This window comes from Gallinula chloropus (assembly GCF_964237585.1).
Source record: "Gallinula chloropus genome assembly, chromosome: 5".
NCBI classification, from domain to species: Eukaryota; Metazoa; Chordata; class Aves; order Gruiformes; family Rallidae; genus Gallinula; species Gallinula chloropus.
In genome coordinates, this window is record NC_140090.1 from 15,656,625 (window position 1) to 15,669,365 (window position 12,741).

Here is a 12,741-nt window from a genome sequence, read left to right on the forward strand (position 1 = left end):
CAGCAGCACAGCTGGGCATCCCGCCCGTGTGGGGGGCGACGCTGCTGCTGGCGGGGGGAGGAGGAGAAGAAGAACTGGGGGCTGGTGTTTGCCAGATTGCCCCCTACCCTGCCTGCCACCTCTGAGAGGCGGCAGGGTGGGAAAGGCTGAGGAGCATCCCAAAGAAGGACGCGGGATGTAAGAGAGGGGCCTCCGGGTGAAAAGGAGCTGTGCCTCCCACACCCGAGCGGTGAGCCGGTAACACCAACACAGCTAAATGAGGAACACTGGAGACGCCGGGCAGTGGCCGGATTAGGCTTCGTTAAGAACCACACTTGCAGGGTGCTGTGAAGGAACATGTAATTAATCTTAAGTGATGGCACCAGTTTGCTGTTGTCTTCCATCCTGCATCAAAATACCAGTCTTACTTACAAGATGGGTACCACTACTCGGTGTCACTGCTTGTCCATACTCCTAAACTTACACAACAAAAGGACTCTTCAAATTGTTCCTGGATCTTTATGAATTAAGAAATTTACATTCAGAGGGAGTGTGAGGAGAATACCTAAGTGAATCAAACTCCTGATTCCACCCTTTAATGTACCAGCTTATTCAGGGACACAGGTAAATGCCTTCACCTCTGCCCTATCTCTTTGAAAACTGTAATGATCAATTAACCAGCATGTCTAACAGGAACATTAGGACAATTAATTAGTAAATGTTTGTACAGAACTCTGAATGTGTTGTGTTAGCAGCTTTTTACCTAGTTTTGGATTTGCACATGATTTTGGATTGAGCATGGCTATACGTGAAAGTCATTCCCATTAGGGTGATGGTGACAGTGGAGCAGGGTGCATCCTGTGTCTCTGCTGCAGAGTGATGGAGTATTTACCAGAAGAAGACCATCCGTGACTCCAGAGAGTGCTTTATCTGCCAAACTTCCCCTGAGTTCCTGCTACATTAGTTTACATGATATTATTCATCAGCTGTGACTCAACTGCTTTTCAGTATTGTTGCTCCTGGTCCAAATGTGACCCTGCCCCTTGCCTGCCCTTGTCCCCCTCCAGTAAGCCTGGACTTCCTGACTGCATACATGGCAGTTATGCCAACGCTTTCATCCCAACAGAGCTTCAGTCGTGCTTGCTAGACCTACTGTGCAAATTCCTTTTGTGAAGGACAAAGTTCTGCTTCCTGGCATACAGAAAGCCACCACCTCAGCGCTGTTATTCATATCCTAATACTCAGCCCCAAAGCTTCCGTCAGCTCCACACACTGGGGCTGGAGCAGGTGGTGGGGAAGCTTCCTTCCTAGCCTGCTTCTGCACACTTGCCTTGCTGTGTGGGACCTTACATCTGCTCTGTGCACACACAGGACCCAGTACAGGATCAGGCAAACCAATGCTCTGCAGACAATTCAGCGATTTAAAGAACTTGAGTTTGCCTTTAAGATGGAGACATGCATTTCTTACTCTATTTTAACTGATTGTACCAAAACCTACCTCTGTTCTAGGACAACTTCAGTCCTTATTTTGCCAGATGATGCTGTTTCCCAAGTTTCACACACATTAGTGGCAGTGTAGCACTCACTGTTGTGATCTAAAACAACAGAAAAACGTTGAAGGTGATTCCTTGAGAGAGCTAGGCCAGATTTTTCATCTTATATTGCATTTTTTTTCTATTTCTGATTCAGTGCTATTTCTGTTCATTCAGAACTCGGAATAAAGCCAATTGTTTTGCCAGAGCCCTTAGAAACTGTGGGCAGAGAACCTGACAATACCTCCTTGTGCAGCTTCCTGAGATAGTACTTCTGCTTCTGCACTTCTTGCCTGTTATGACAATGGCTTCTTTTTTTTTTTAAATGACAAAGCCCCTCATTGAGGAACCAGTTTAAATCCATGCTATACTTCAATTTGATAAAATACTTAGCATGTGCTTTAGTTGCACATGAGAAAAGTGCAGTGACATCAGACTTGGTCAGGCTCAAGCACGTACATACCCGTGATACCACAGTGTATTGCAAACTGCAATTATATTCAATTCCTTTCTGGCTTTACATTTAGTAATCATATTTCTATGTTTTTCTGTAGACACAAAACTGTATGTTTGTCTCAAATGCATCTCATTTGCCCATGATCTCAGCCTCACTATGTATTTTCAAATTACTTTTCTTGTCCAGTATCATCTATAATTTTGCAGCATCTTACTGCTCAGTATCATCTGGAAACATAATTAGCCTCCCATTTTCCTTGTCTCTTGCTCCCCATCTCACACACACACATACCTTAGCTGAGCTTTTAAGAGTGAAAGATGCACATGTGGTTAAACATTTGTAACATCACGTTTAAAAGAGCAGATGTTTCAGGGTCAGAACACATTCCTCTCCATGCTACCTCATATATTTGCTTCTCCTGCTAATGTCTTCAGTGAAACTGGTTTTGAGGGATTTTTGTCTCATTACATCCTTGCAAGTGAAAAAAGTGACAGCACCACGAGCTGAAAAGAGACTCCATGGCAAACATCAGGCAACTGTGAAACAAGAGCGGCCAGACACATGCATTCACCACAATGAAAAATGATGACAAACTGTGTACATTTTAAAAGCTGGAATTAACAGCAAGCATCCACCTCTCAGCATGAGTCACTTCCCAGTTATTTCTGCACTTGACTGGATCAGCACCAAAGCTGCAAAGCGCTTGCAGGTCTTCCCCTAGCATGACCCCACAAACACTGAATACCAGGAGTGGTTATGTATTTGAATGAACATTATAAGCCATTTTAGCCAGGTGGTACATGTGGAAGGCTGTTGCTGTGTAGACAGGAGCGGTTTCAGTCTCACATCTACGCCATCAAGCTTACAGGTTCTTTTCCAGTCTTATAAATGAAGTGATTTCTATGTCAATAGTAATAAACACACAGGCTAGACACTTAACACTTACATGCTTTGTGCTTCCTGTTGTTGTGAGGCAAAGGTACCCTACCTTTTAGAAGCTGTTAGTGACAGATTCTGTGCAACTGGAGTTAAAAGAAGGAGGGCTGCTTATACCCATCTCCTGCAATGAGATTCATTAAATTCAATATGTGCATTTATTCTAACAGCAGATACTAGGACACTTCATTTCACCTAGCTGTATCCAGCTAAACGTATCTGGTTAATTTAAGCTGAGTCACTCTAGGCTCCTTTTATAGTCAAAAGAGAAATCAGTGCCTCCAAAGGATAACAAAAGGTAAAACAGCTTCTAGAAACATCTCCCTTCCCCCTTAGCTATAGAGAGAGCTAGGCCAGATTTTTCATCTTATATTGCATTTATTGTTTCCCATTTCTGCTTCAGTGCTATTTCTGTTCATTCAGACCAGATTCAATGAATTGCTTTAATAGCTACAGTTAAGAGAGCCAGCCAGGCTATGAAACCCACCTGTAGCCCATCTCCCTGGTGACAGTGTGATTCATTTACACAGCTCACAGGGAAGAAACAAATCTGTCAAACACAACAGCACAAACACATATATTTAAACATGTGCACACCCACCATTGCTTTTTTATTGCTTTCTTAACTAATTAAAAATCTCCTCAATAATGCCTATGTTAGGTCTCAGCCCCTTTCATTTCCCAGGTGTCCCATTAAAGTGATGAACTCACCTGTTCCCAGTGCTTAAGTGCTCGCTGAGCTGGGGTCTGTTATTTTGTAGTTTAGGTACAATTTTTATTCTCTTCATTGCACAAACTGTTGTTATAGCATTTTTTAAATCATTATTATTATTATTCCTGTTTTGCCAAGTTTGTCCATCTGGAAGCAGGATGTTTTCTTCATGATTCTGAATTTAAATTGGTATAAAATAATTTTTTTAAAAGTGATTTCAGCAATGTGTCCATTAACAGATCTTTTTTTTTTTACTTGAAACTTTTAATTGTAGCTTCTGTGTTTAGAGCTACATACAAGCTGTGATGATAAAACTGTGTCTGCTTCCTTGCTTTTAGTGTCAAAATCTTTCACTTATAATCCAAATAATTTAAATAAATAATTTAAAAATCACAATAGTAGTGGTCTCTACCATTCTTGGAGCTAGAAGTATATGTTCTCTGTTACATTTATTTTTGTTTCTTTTCAGCAAAGAGTTTTGATTTTATCTCTTTTTTTAAAAAAAAATTATTTGGTAGAGCTCAGTTAAAGATGTTTACAGTAAGGAAGAAAACATAATTATTAACTTATTAAAAGGTTTATATTCATACTAAATAATATTAATTGGAATAAATTATTCCAAGGACTCTAAAGCCCTTCTCCTCAAGAAGTAATATAATGCAGGATGGGTAGATGTGCATATTTCAATCATGATTTCTTGTTTGTATTCAAAGCTGAGGATTGCATTTTAAACAGCCCCAGAGCCTTTCGTTGTTTGGAGTTCCAGCTCCCACTCTAGCCATAACACAAGTCAGTTGGCCTCACTCGTAGCCAGCACCACTCCCTTGCTTTAGTGATGTCAGTTGAAGGATTAACTCCAGACAGTAAATCCAACACCTTGAAAAAAACCAAACTCCACAAAATATACTATGTAGCAAAATCTAAGTGAGCTCTAAGGCAAGCAAGGTTGGACTTAAACAGCCTGCTCACTTTTTTCTTTCCATTGCAGATCATGCATTCTTCTGGAACAACATTCAAGAGCTTGTAAAAGTGACTTATCTTTCTTTTTAACCTGGTAACCTATCTAGGGTAATTCAGACATCAATTTCACTTCACCATTATCTAGTTTGCCTTAACATTCCTTTCTGACTGAGTCTATTCTCTCTTTGTTCTCCACAGAAAGGTGCTGGGAATGATTAGAAACTTTCTGCCATAAAAATAATAAATAAAACCTTGGTGATTGTTTGTTCTGCCCTGATGAAACAACTTGGATTTAAAAATAGCGCCAAGGTGTTCTCTGCCACATCTCTCAAATGTACAACTTCTGTTGAATGCCTTCACAATCTTGTTATGAGAAACAGAAGATCATACCTAAGTGACTCTTTTCATGTCACAAACACAAAAAGATACCTACTACCATAGCACAGGGAAAGCTCCAAAGCTGAGAACTTCACCGGTCTGATTCAGACTCACCTGCTCAGAAAGGGGGAGAGGTAGGAATAAATGAAGTGAGTAAAAAACAGGAATGGTCTGTAAGCTTTGCATAAATAAATCTACTTCCAAAAAGTTTACCAAAATTTGTATGTGCCCCAGGGTGCAAGAAAAGATGGGATTTGATATGTATGAAACAAATTTTTCAGTTTTTCAGTATTATCATTTAACTAGGAAGCAGGTAAGTAAATCATGTGCTTGCTTTGGAAATTATTCTGAGAATTCTGGAAGCCTTCTATTATTTGTTAAAATATTTTAAAAGTTGAAGTTAATTATCTACTGTAATATATGTGCCAATTTATCACCATCTATAGCTATGGTAGAACACACAGTCTATCTGGTGGAATCACACAGAGGATATCATATCACCAGGAGATCAGATCAACAGCGCAAAATATCTGTGAAATCCAGAAAATGTTTTCTATCCAACATACCTCCACAAGGTTTCACATTGGTGATAACCATACCAGGAAGGCTTGTGTAATGGTAACACTTGCCCCAGTTGCAATGTCTTCCTCTGTGCTTCCCTTTGCTGATAGCCTGGTTTCATTTCCTTGGTAACGAAACTGACTCATTCACTACAAATTATTTACAAGAGCTGTCTCACCAGCATGCACCCTGAGCTCACTAACGCTTCACATTTGCTCAGTTGTCAAAACTATCCAACTCTTTGCTTTTAATGTTCGGGATTTGATTTTTCTGAAAATGAGGACAGGAACTTTCCAGTTTGGGCAACTGCAGTTTTCTGCACATATTTGATAGAGATTGTTACAATACAATCTATTCCAATTAATACTTACTAACTTTTATAATAGCATTTTTCTAGTCCTGCGCCTGCAGAAAATACAGCACAGACAAATGCAAAAACACCCAAAAAAAGATTGTTACCTGTAACAACTCAGCTATTCCCACCAGATGACTTTATCAACTCTGATTCTTTCGAGGTCTTCACTGTTTTTCGGTCAATCATTTTAAAAGTCTTTAATAGAGTTCCACAGTACATAATTCAAAAGTTGCCTATAGAACTTTACAAAAGCCACTTGCAGAGTCACAAGGTCTTATTAAAGGTAAATCAATACAAATACTTGCATTTCTAGTCAAAAAATGTCATGTAGGAAATCAATGCTTCTGGATATTTTAAGGACATCAAGGAACTTTTCAAACTACGTGTGTGCTGTATTCTTGATAACATTATTTGGTGCACACCAAAGGCTTAATTTGTAGTGGAAAGAAAACAGGGTCGCCTCATTAGAATTTATATATTTCTTTATATGACATTTTTACATGTCATTCAATGCTCTGACATCTTCAGATATCCTTGCCAAATTTAGCAGAAAACATTTAGAGTCTTAAAGTAAAGTGTCCTCTATGGTTTAATGAGTCACAGCCTTCTGTATACAGATATCAGGGTCATCAGCATGCTGGAAGGAGTAAACATAAATGTCAAGCTAAATTTCTGTTTTGTTTCCAAACTCTACTTTGAAACAAGGCAAATCTACCAGATAAACCAACCAAACATCTTAAACTGTGAAACTTTTTCTTATCCTGTCACTGTATAGGGGACTTTTTCTACTTCTTTACTCTGAAAGCCAAATAACAAGTCTGAAAATGTTGTGGTATCTCAATGTGTTTACTAGGAATTATGTAATACAGGATATTCTCTCGAAGCCCCACCTTTTGGAATCACATTAATAGGTTTCCAGACAGGAAGAAAACATCAAAATCTGAATCTTAAAAACTCCAAACCAAAGAAGGGCAGGGAGAATTAAGCAATCGCTTTAACACTTTAATTTTTTTTAAGGCATTCATGGTCATTTCTTTCCCTGCATACTTTGAAGTTAGTTACACTGAATCATAAGCTAAGGGAAGACATGAAACTTCTCTCCTGGATATGGAGCTAAAGATAAATTTAGTTTCTACATTGTAAAAATGTGCTGCTTGGAAAACAACCAGAGAAGCTCCTACTCTTCCCCTCACTGCTCCTAGGGGCAGTAAGCCCACTCCCTTGCACGCATGAGACACCCGTCCCTTTACTCTTCGAAGTCCTTAAATGCTTTTTTCTCCCCATTTCTATCCCTCCACACAGACTTCTATTGCAAGTACAGCCCTGACAGTTTAAGAGGGGTGAGATCTCTTTCCTGCCTCAGAGTGCCAGGGGGATGTGGTCATAACCATAAGTTGGTTTGATATTTGTCAAAAACTTGACAAAACACAAGTCCAGTGATGAGAAAGTCAAGAAAGAGCAGCACAAAATGAGGAGGCAGCCTCACATCTCCACATCCAGGCAGGTGTTTCACAGAACTGAAGTTACCTGGTGCAAAAGGAGTGCGTGACACCAGACTAACCTCATTTCACCAGCTAATTCAGATAAACCAGATCAAGCTTCTTGTGCACAAACCTGGATTGATTGTATGAACTAAACCTGGGTGACTAAACCCAAATGGGTCTTTGCTAGAAGCTTGAGCCTCTAATGCCTTATCCAAAGGGAGAGAGTTTGACTAGTTGGAAGCTGCTGAGCTTCCCAAAGACTAGTCCCCATCAAGGAAGAAAGTTTCATGGGTTGCAGTGCTCACGTACACATTGTAGCCTAAATAACAAACTGAAAATAACCAGAAAACCAAATAGAGGAACTCCACGGTCCATGAAGGAAAAGCTTTGATATTTCCATTCCCTGTCACCACCTGATACCCTTGGGAAAACAAAGGAACCCCTACAAAAATACATCAAATTAATTCTTGCTTGAAACTGAAAACAAGCTATAATTTCCAGGTACTGCTAACGTTCCCCTCCCCTTTCTCAAAAGGGCATTTTTTCACCTGGTAATTCCATTTTACATGCAAAGAGAGAAATGAAAGAGAACCTGCTTATGCCAGATATTCTATTTTAAATAAACATCGAAATAATGCTTGTCATTAAAAAAAAAGCAAAATCATAAACTCATCTATTTTTCCTAAGTCTGTGCAGCTTTTGCTTTTACATGTTTTTTCCATTAATACCATTTAGACCAATGTAATTTTAGAAATTTTTAATGTCTATTACAAAAAGAAAAAAAAAGTAATTAAAATTTCATTTGTGACCTGATCTTTTCCAATACAAGGATGTAGTTGTTCTATATTCTAGATCCAGAGATTTTTTAGCAACTGTCCCTCACCTACTCTTGCTTCACTGAGGTCTTTAGCTTGCTTAGAACTCTAAAACTGTTGTCTCAGTAGTGTGTGAAATAGTAGACTTTACAGTCACAGATAGATAACAAGAAAATAAGCCACTGCTTACCATAGCTACTCATATTCAGCTTCCAGAATCTGACAGCAAACAGAAACCCGTAAGGCAACTATTATTAGAGAGCAGTATTTTGGTCTGTGTAACACTAGTAAGCTCCATCACAGCAAGGCAAAGAAAACTACATGATAAGAATGATCTTGCACAGCTTATCTTCTGTATGTGTGTGTGTGCTGACAGAACTTATGAGATCCCAGATTTAAAAAAAAAACCCTTCCTAGCACGCCAGCACACTCCAGCAGGTTTACCAAGACTTACAGGGTAAACATTTAGCCAGACAAGCAATCCTACACTCCCTAGACCAAGCAGCAAACAGGCACAAGTCAGTTGCAAATCCTTCAAATCTACATCTACTCATGGCCTCGTAGGGGTGTGAGAAACCACACAATTCTTTCCTTCTGAAATGACCTATTCCCGTTCTATATACGAAGCTTTATTTTTAAAAAGGGGGAGAACAAAAGGTTTGACCTTGCCACTAATGAAGTATTTCCTGGAGATATTCCATTAATCCACAAAACTCATACCAAACAATTAATCTTTTTATATAAATATCAGAAAAGATATATATAACAGAGACAATTTTTTTGTTTTATACCATGTGGGATGTAACTGTGCACTGGATATGGATTTGGTAAAACTAATCAGATCAGCTATGCCCCTTTTTAAAAAATATTTTATAGGCTCCTGCTCATTGATAGGGACTGGTAGAAACAGTTCTTAGGACACAACAAGCACTATTCCTTCATTCTCTTGTAATTAGAGGTTCTTATCCATCCCGTAGGAATGTCCAGTTCATCACAAAGAATATTACTGAATCACTGCTATTTCCTCTGGCCTCTTGGTTACAAAACCACTAGTCACTAAAAACCCCAATCAAAATCAGAGAAACCAACCAAGGAAAATATATTCTAGCTGGTAGTTCTTATCCATTTTTGATTTGCCATTCTCTTAAAAAATACTCCATAAAAACATTAAAGCACAACACAGTAGGCTTCCTTGGTTTAGTACAAATCCCTCAGAAATAAATAATGGATTCTCATTGTGCCCTGGTCCTGAGGCCAGACATCACTCTCCCAGTCAAATTGTCTAACATCAGACTTCCAAACTTTAGTAAATATTGACAACCAATAAAGAATTGGAGGGTGCTTCCACTTGTTTCATTACCTTAAAGACATCTAAAAAAATAATTAACTCTCTTATCCTAACTTTTTTCTAACATTACGTAGCTGAAATACTGGTCATAAAAGTGAATAAAAACCCTAGAAAAGATTTTTCTCCACTAAGTAGCAGCCAATACATTGGAAAAGATTTAGGAGCATCAGCATCTGGGAAACATAACATTATTCCCCACCCACCATAAGTTTGCTTTAATTTTAATTTTACCTGATACAGACAATTGGTGTTTTATCACTTCTTGTGGCAGAAACTCATTAACAGACCACTATTTTCTGTACCAGTAGAATGAGGATAGTGTGCTATTTTTAATTTTCTCCTAGCCAAATAATTGCAGAAATTTCATTTGCTCTCTCCCATAGTATTAGGTGGTGAAATGCCAACTATCAAAAATAGTTATAAATGCACATTATATGAAATTATACTGAACATAATTGCAGTAATTATAAGTACTGCTTTTACATTCCAATGTGTCCCAATAGCAAGACATAATAAAATAGTAACCTCTACATTTGCCAATAATACCTTGGTGACCTAACATCAGAAGAGGCAGAAAGCTGAAATTCAACTCATTGCAACTGTTCCCTTCGTGCTGAAAATCAACAGTCTTACAAACACCAGAGGCATTTGCTTTGCTGGAGTAGCTTGGCTGAATTAGAACTTTCCTTAATTGCACGTAGCCAATGAATGGATAAATGCAGCTGTTTCCTGCAGTTTCAGCTGGGGTGAGAAGGGGATTGATCAACTGCATCATGATATGAATTTAAAAGCTTTGCCAATTGAGACAATTGTCTCAGAAATCCTCAAAGTTGGGATTTCTTTCATAACTGCCTTTAAAATACAATGCAGGATACAAGTGAGATAAATGGCTGCCCACACTTTCTGGTGCTGATATCTGTTTATATCACAAAACTAAGCTGACTGGCAACTAGTAAATGATTATTTCTTGGATGAATTTAGTGCCTTCATTCCGTGTGAAAAGAATTGTATGCTATTTTATACAACTTTGTCTGAAAATAACTTGTGTTTGATAGTTTTCATGATTATTATGCATTTATTGTCTATGAATTTGTGACAATAACATAAAAGAAGCACTGATAAATGTGATAGTAAAATACTGATGGCTTTTCTCTGGTTATCTTAGATGAAGACTTTTAACCAAACCCTTTCCAGATATGTGTAACTAATTCTCCACATACCTTTTTGATTCTCTAATCATCTAAAGTTAATTCTTCCTTTTTCCATCTGGGATGAGACTATCTCTGCAGCATTTGGGAATCTTCAAGCAAATTCAAGTGGTTACCCCTATCTGCATAAAGGAGACAAAGACATTCACAAGCTGAGCTACTGAGACTAAGAGTGACTTGTTTGTTAATCTTCTCTTTGTCTACACCTGCGATTGTAAACCACGGGAAGCACTAATTCAAGAAGAAAAACAAACAGCTGGTAACCAATTGCTAAAAGGAATGTAGCTTTTAATATAAAGATGGCTGAAATCTTTATAGTACTACTAAAGAACAACTTTGAGGAAAATTCTTAACCATACCTTGTTATCAGCTTCCTTTAGTCCCAGGTCAAACACTTTTATCATAAATTAGCATCTTTAATGGACATGTTACTTAATTGCACAACCTAGATTTTCTCCACTACAGTTTCTTTCATCCTAAATAAATGGATTTTTTGCTTAAGACTAGATTGCTGTAATTGTGGATGTGTCAGCATTGATACGTTATACATTTCTGTGTTAGTCGTGTTCAGTGTCTATAGGTATTTGCTCTTCCCCATAAACACTTCCCAAAAATGGCCTTCATATGTTGACATGCTTTCTAATTTACAGAACATCACCATTTGCTATTGGGAAAGATACCACGATGCTATTTTTCACACCACAGTTGCTTCTGCACGGGTTTTTAGTTTTTATGTATGCCCTATATGAAATGCTTCCTATGGGCATCACTCTCATATGATTCTACCTTGTCCAATCTGTGCCGCAGTATGCACTTTAAACTGTACAACTCACCCCTAAATGCTAATGCTGAGACAATGTGTACCAGGTCAGTTTGCCTACATGCATACTCCTGGCTCATGACAACACTATTTTGCTTAAATATTCTTTGTTGCATGTTATTTGCATTATTTTGTATCTGTCAGGAACTAAGAACTCCCCAAACTCTCTGCTGTTCAACTGACAAGTGGCAACCTGAATGAAAATCCTTATCTACATCTTGCAGACAAAGAAATTTAACCTACTTTAAATGTATCCCAAAAAGCTAGCATTGCTTCCTGATATTTTTTAAGTTGCTTGAGCAACTTGCTTTCTGAAAAAACAATGATTAACTTGAGCCAGGTTGGGCAATTTCATAGTTTGTGTCTGGCATAGGGGAAAGCACACAGGTTTTTGCCTTTAAGAATGTGGCATTTTCATTTCTTCCTCTTAAAAATCTAGAAATGATGCAATCTGAACAATCTGCTCCCACGATTCAGCTTCTGGCTAAGACACCAATTCTACATTAGACTGATTTGAGTCAATAACATTAAACTTAACTGCAGAAAATATTCTCTTACAGCTGCTTATCCCTTAGACACTTCCTTCCAAAATCCCTGACTACAGCCTTGCTTTTATCTGAGTAAAGTGGGCTGCTTCAGTAAGTTTACACTTCAATTTAACTGTTTCCCAACTAGATAAATGCTTGACTGCAAACAATAGGTTTCAAACATTATGTATATTGGTACAATACCTTTTAAATAATGTCAGAAGATCTGTTTACCACAACGCAGGACTGAAACATACAATAGTGCCTATTAGCAATAGAAACATGCAAAATACCCCCTCAATTATTTCCTGTTGTCTTAACTCTTATCTCACCCAGACTCTAATCTCTTCACTGTAGGAACTGTCTTTAGTTTGAATTTTGCATGATAATAGACAGAGTGTCAAAGATCACTGATTAACAAACGCTGTAAAAGATAAATCTCAGCAGAAGGCATCCAGGACTGCAGAGGCTGGTTTTCTCTAATCAGGCCTACATGAAACTTGCCCATACTGTACTCGCCATGACATACTAATTCCCATTTTCAGAAGGCACATGTGAAAGATGAACACAAGATATCCACATTTGCACATAGAAGGGCTAAGATTCCTTGTCAAACAAGTAAAACAAAACTCTTTTATCTGTAGCAAGCCATAGTAAGGACATTGTTTT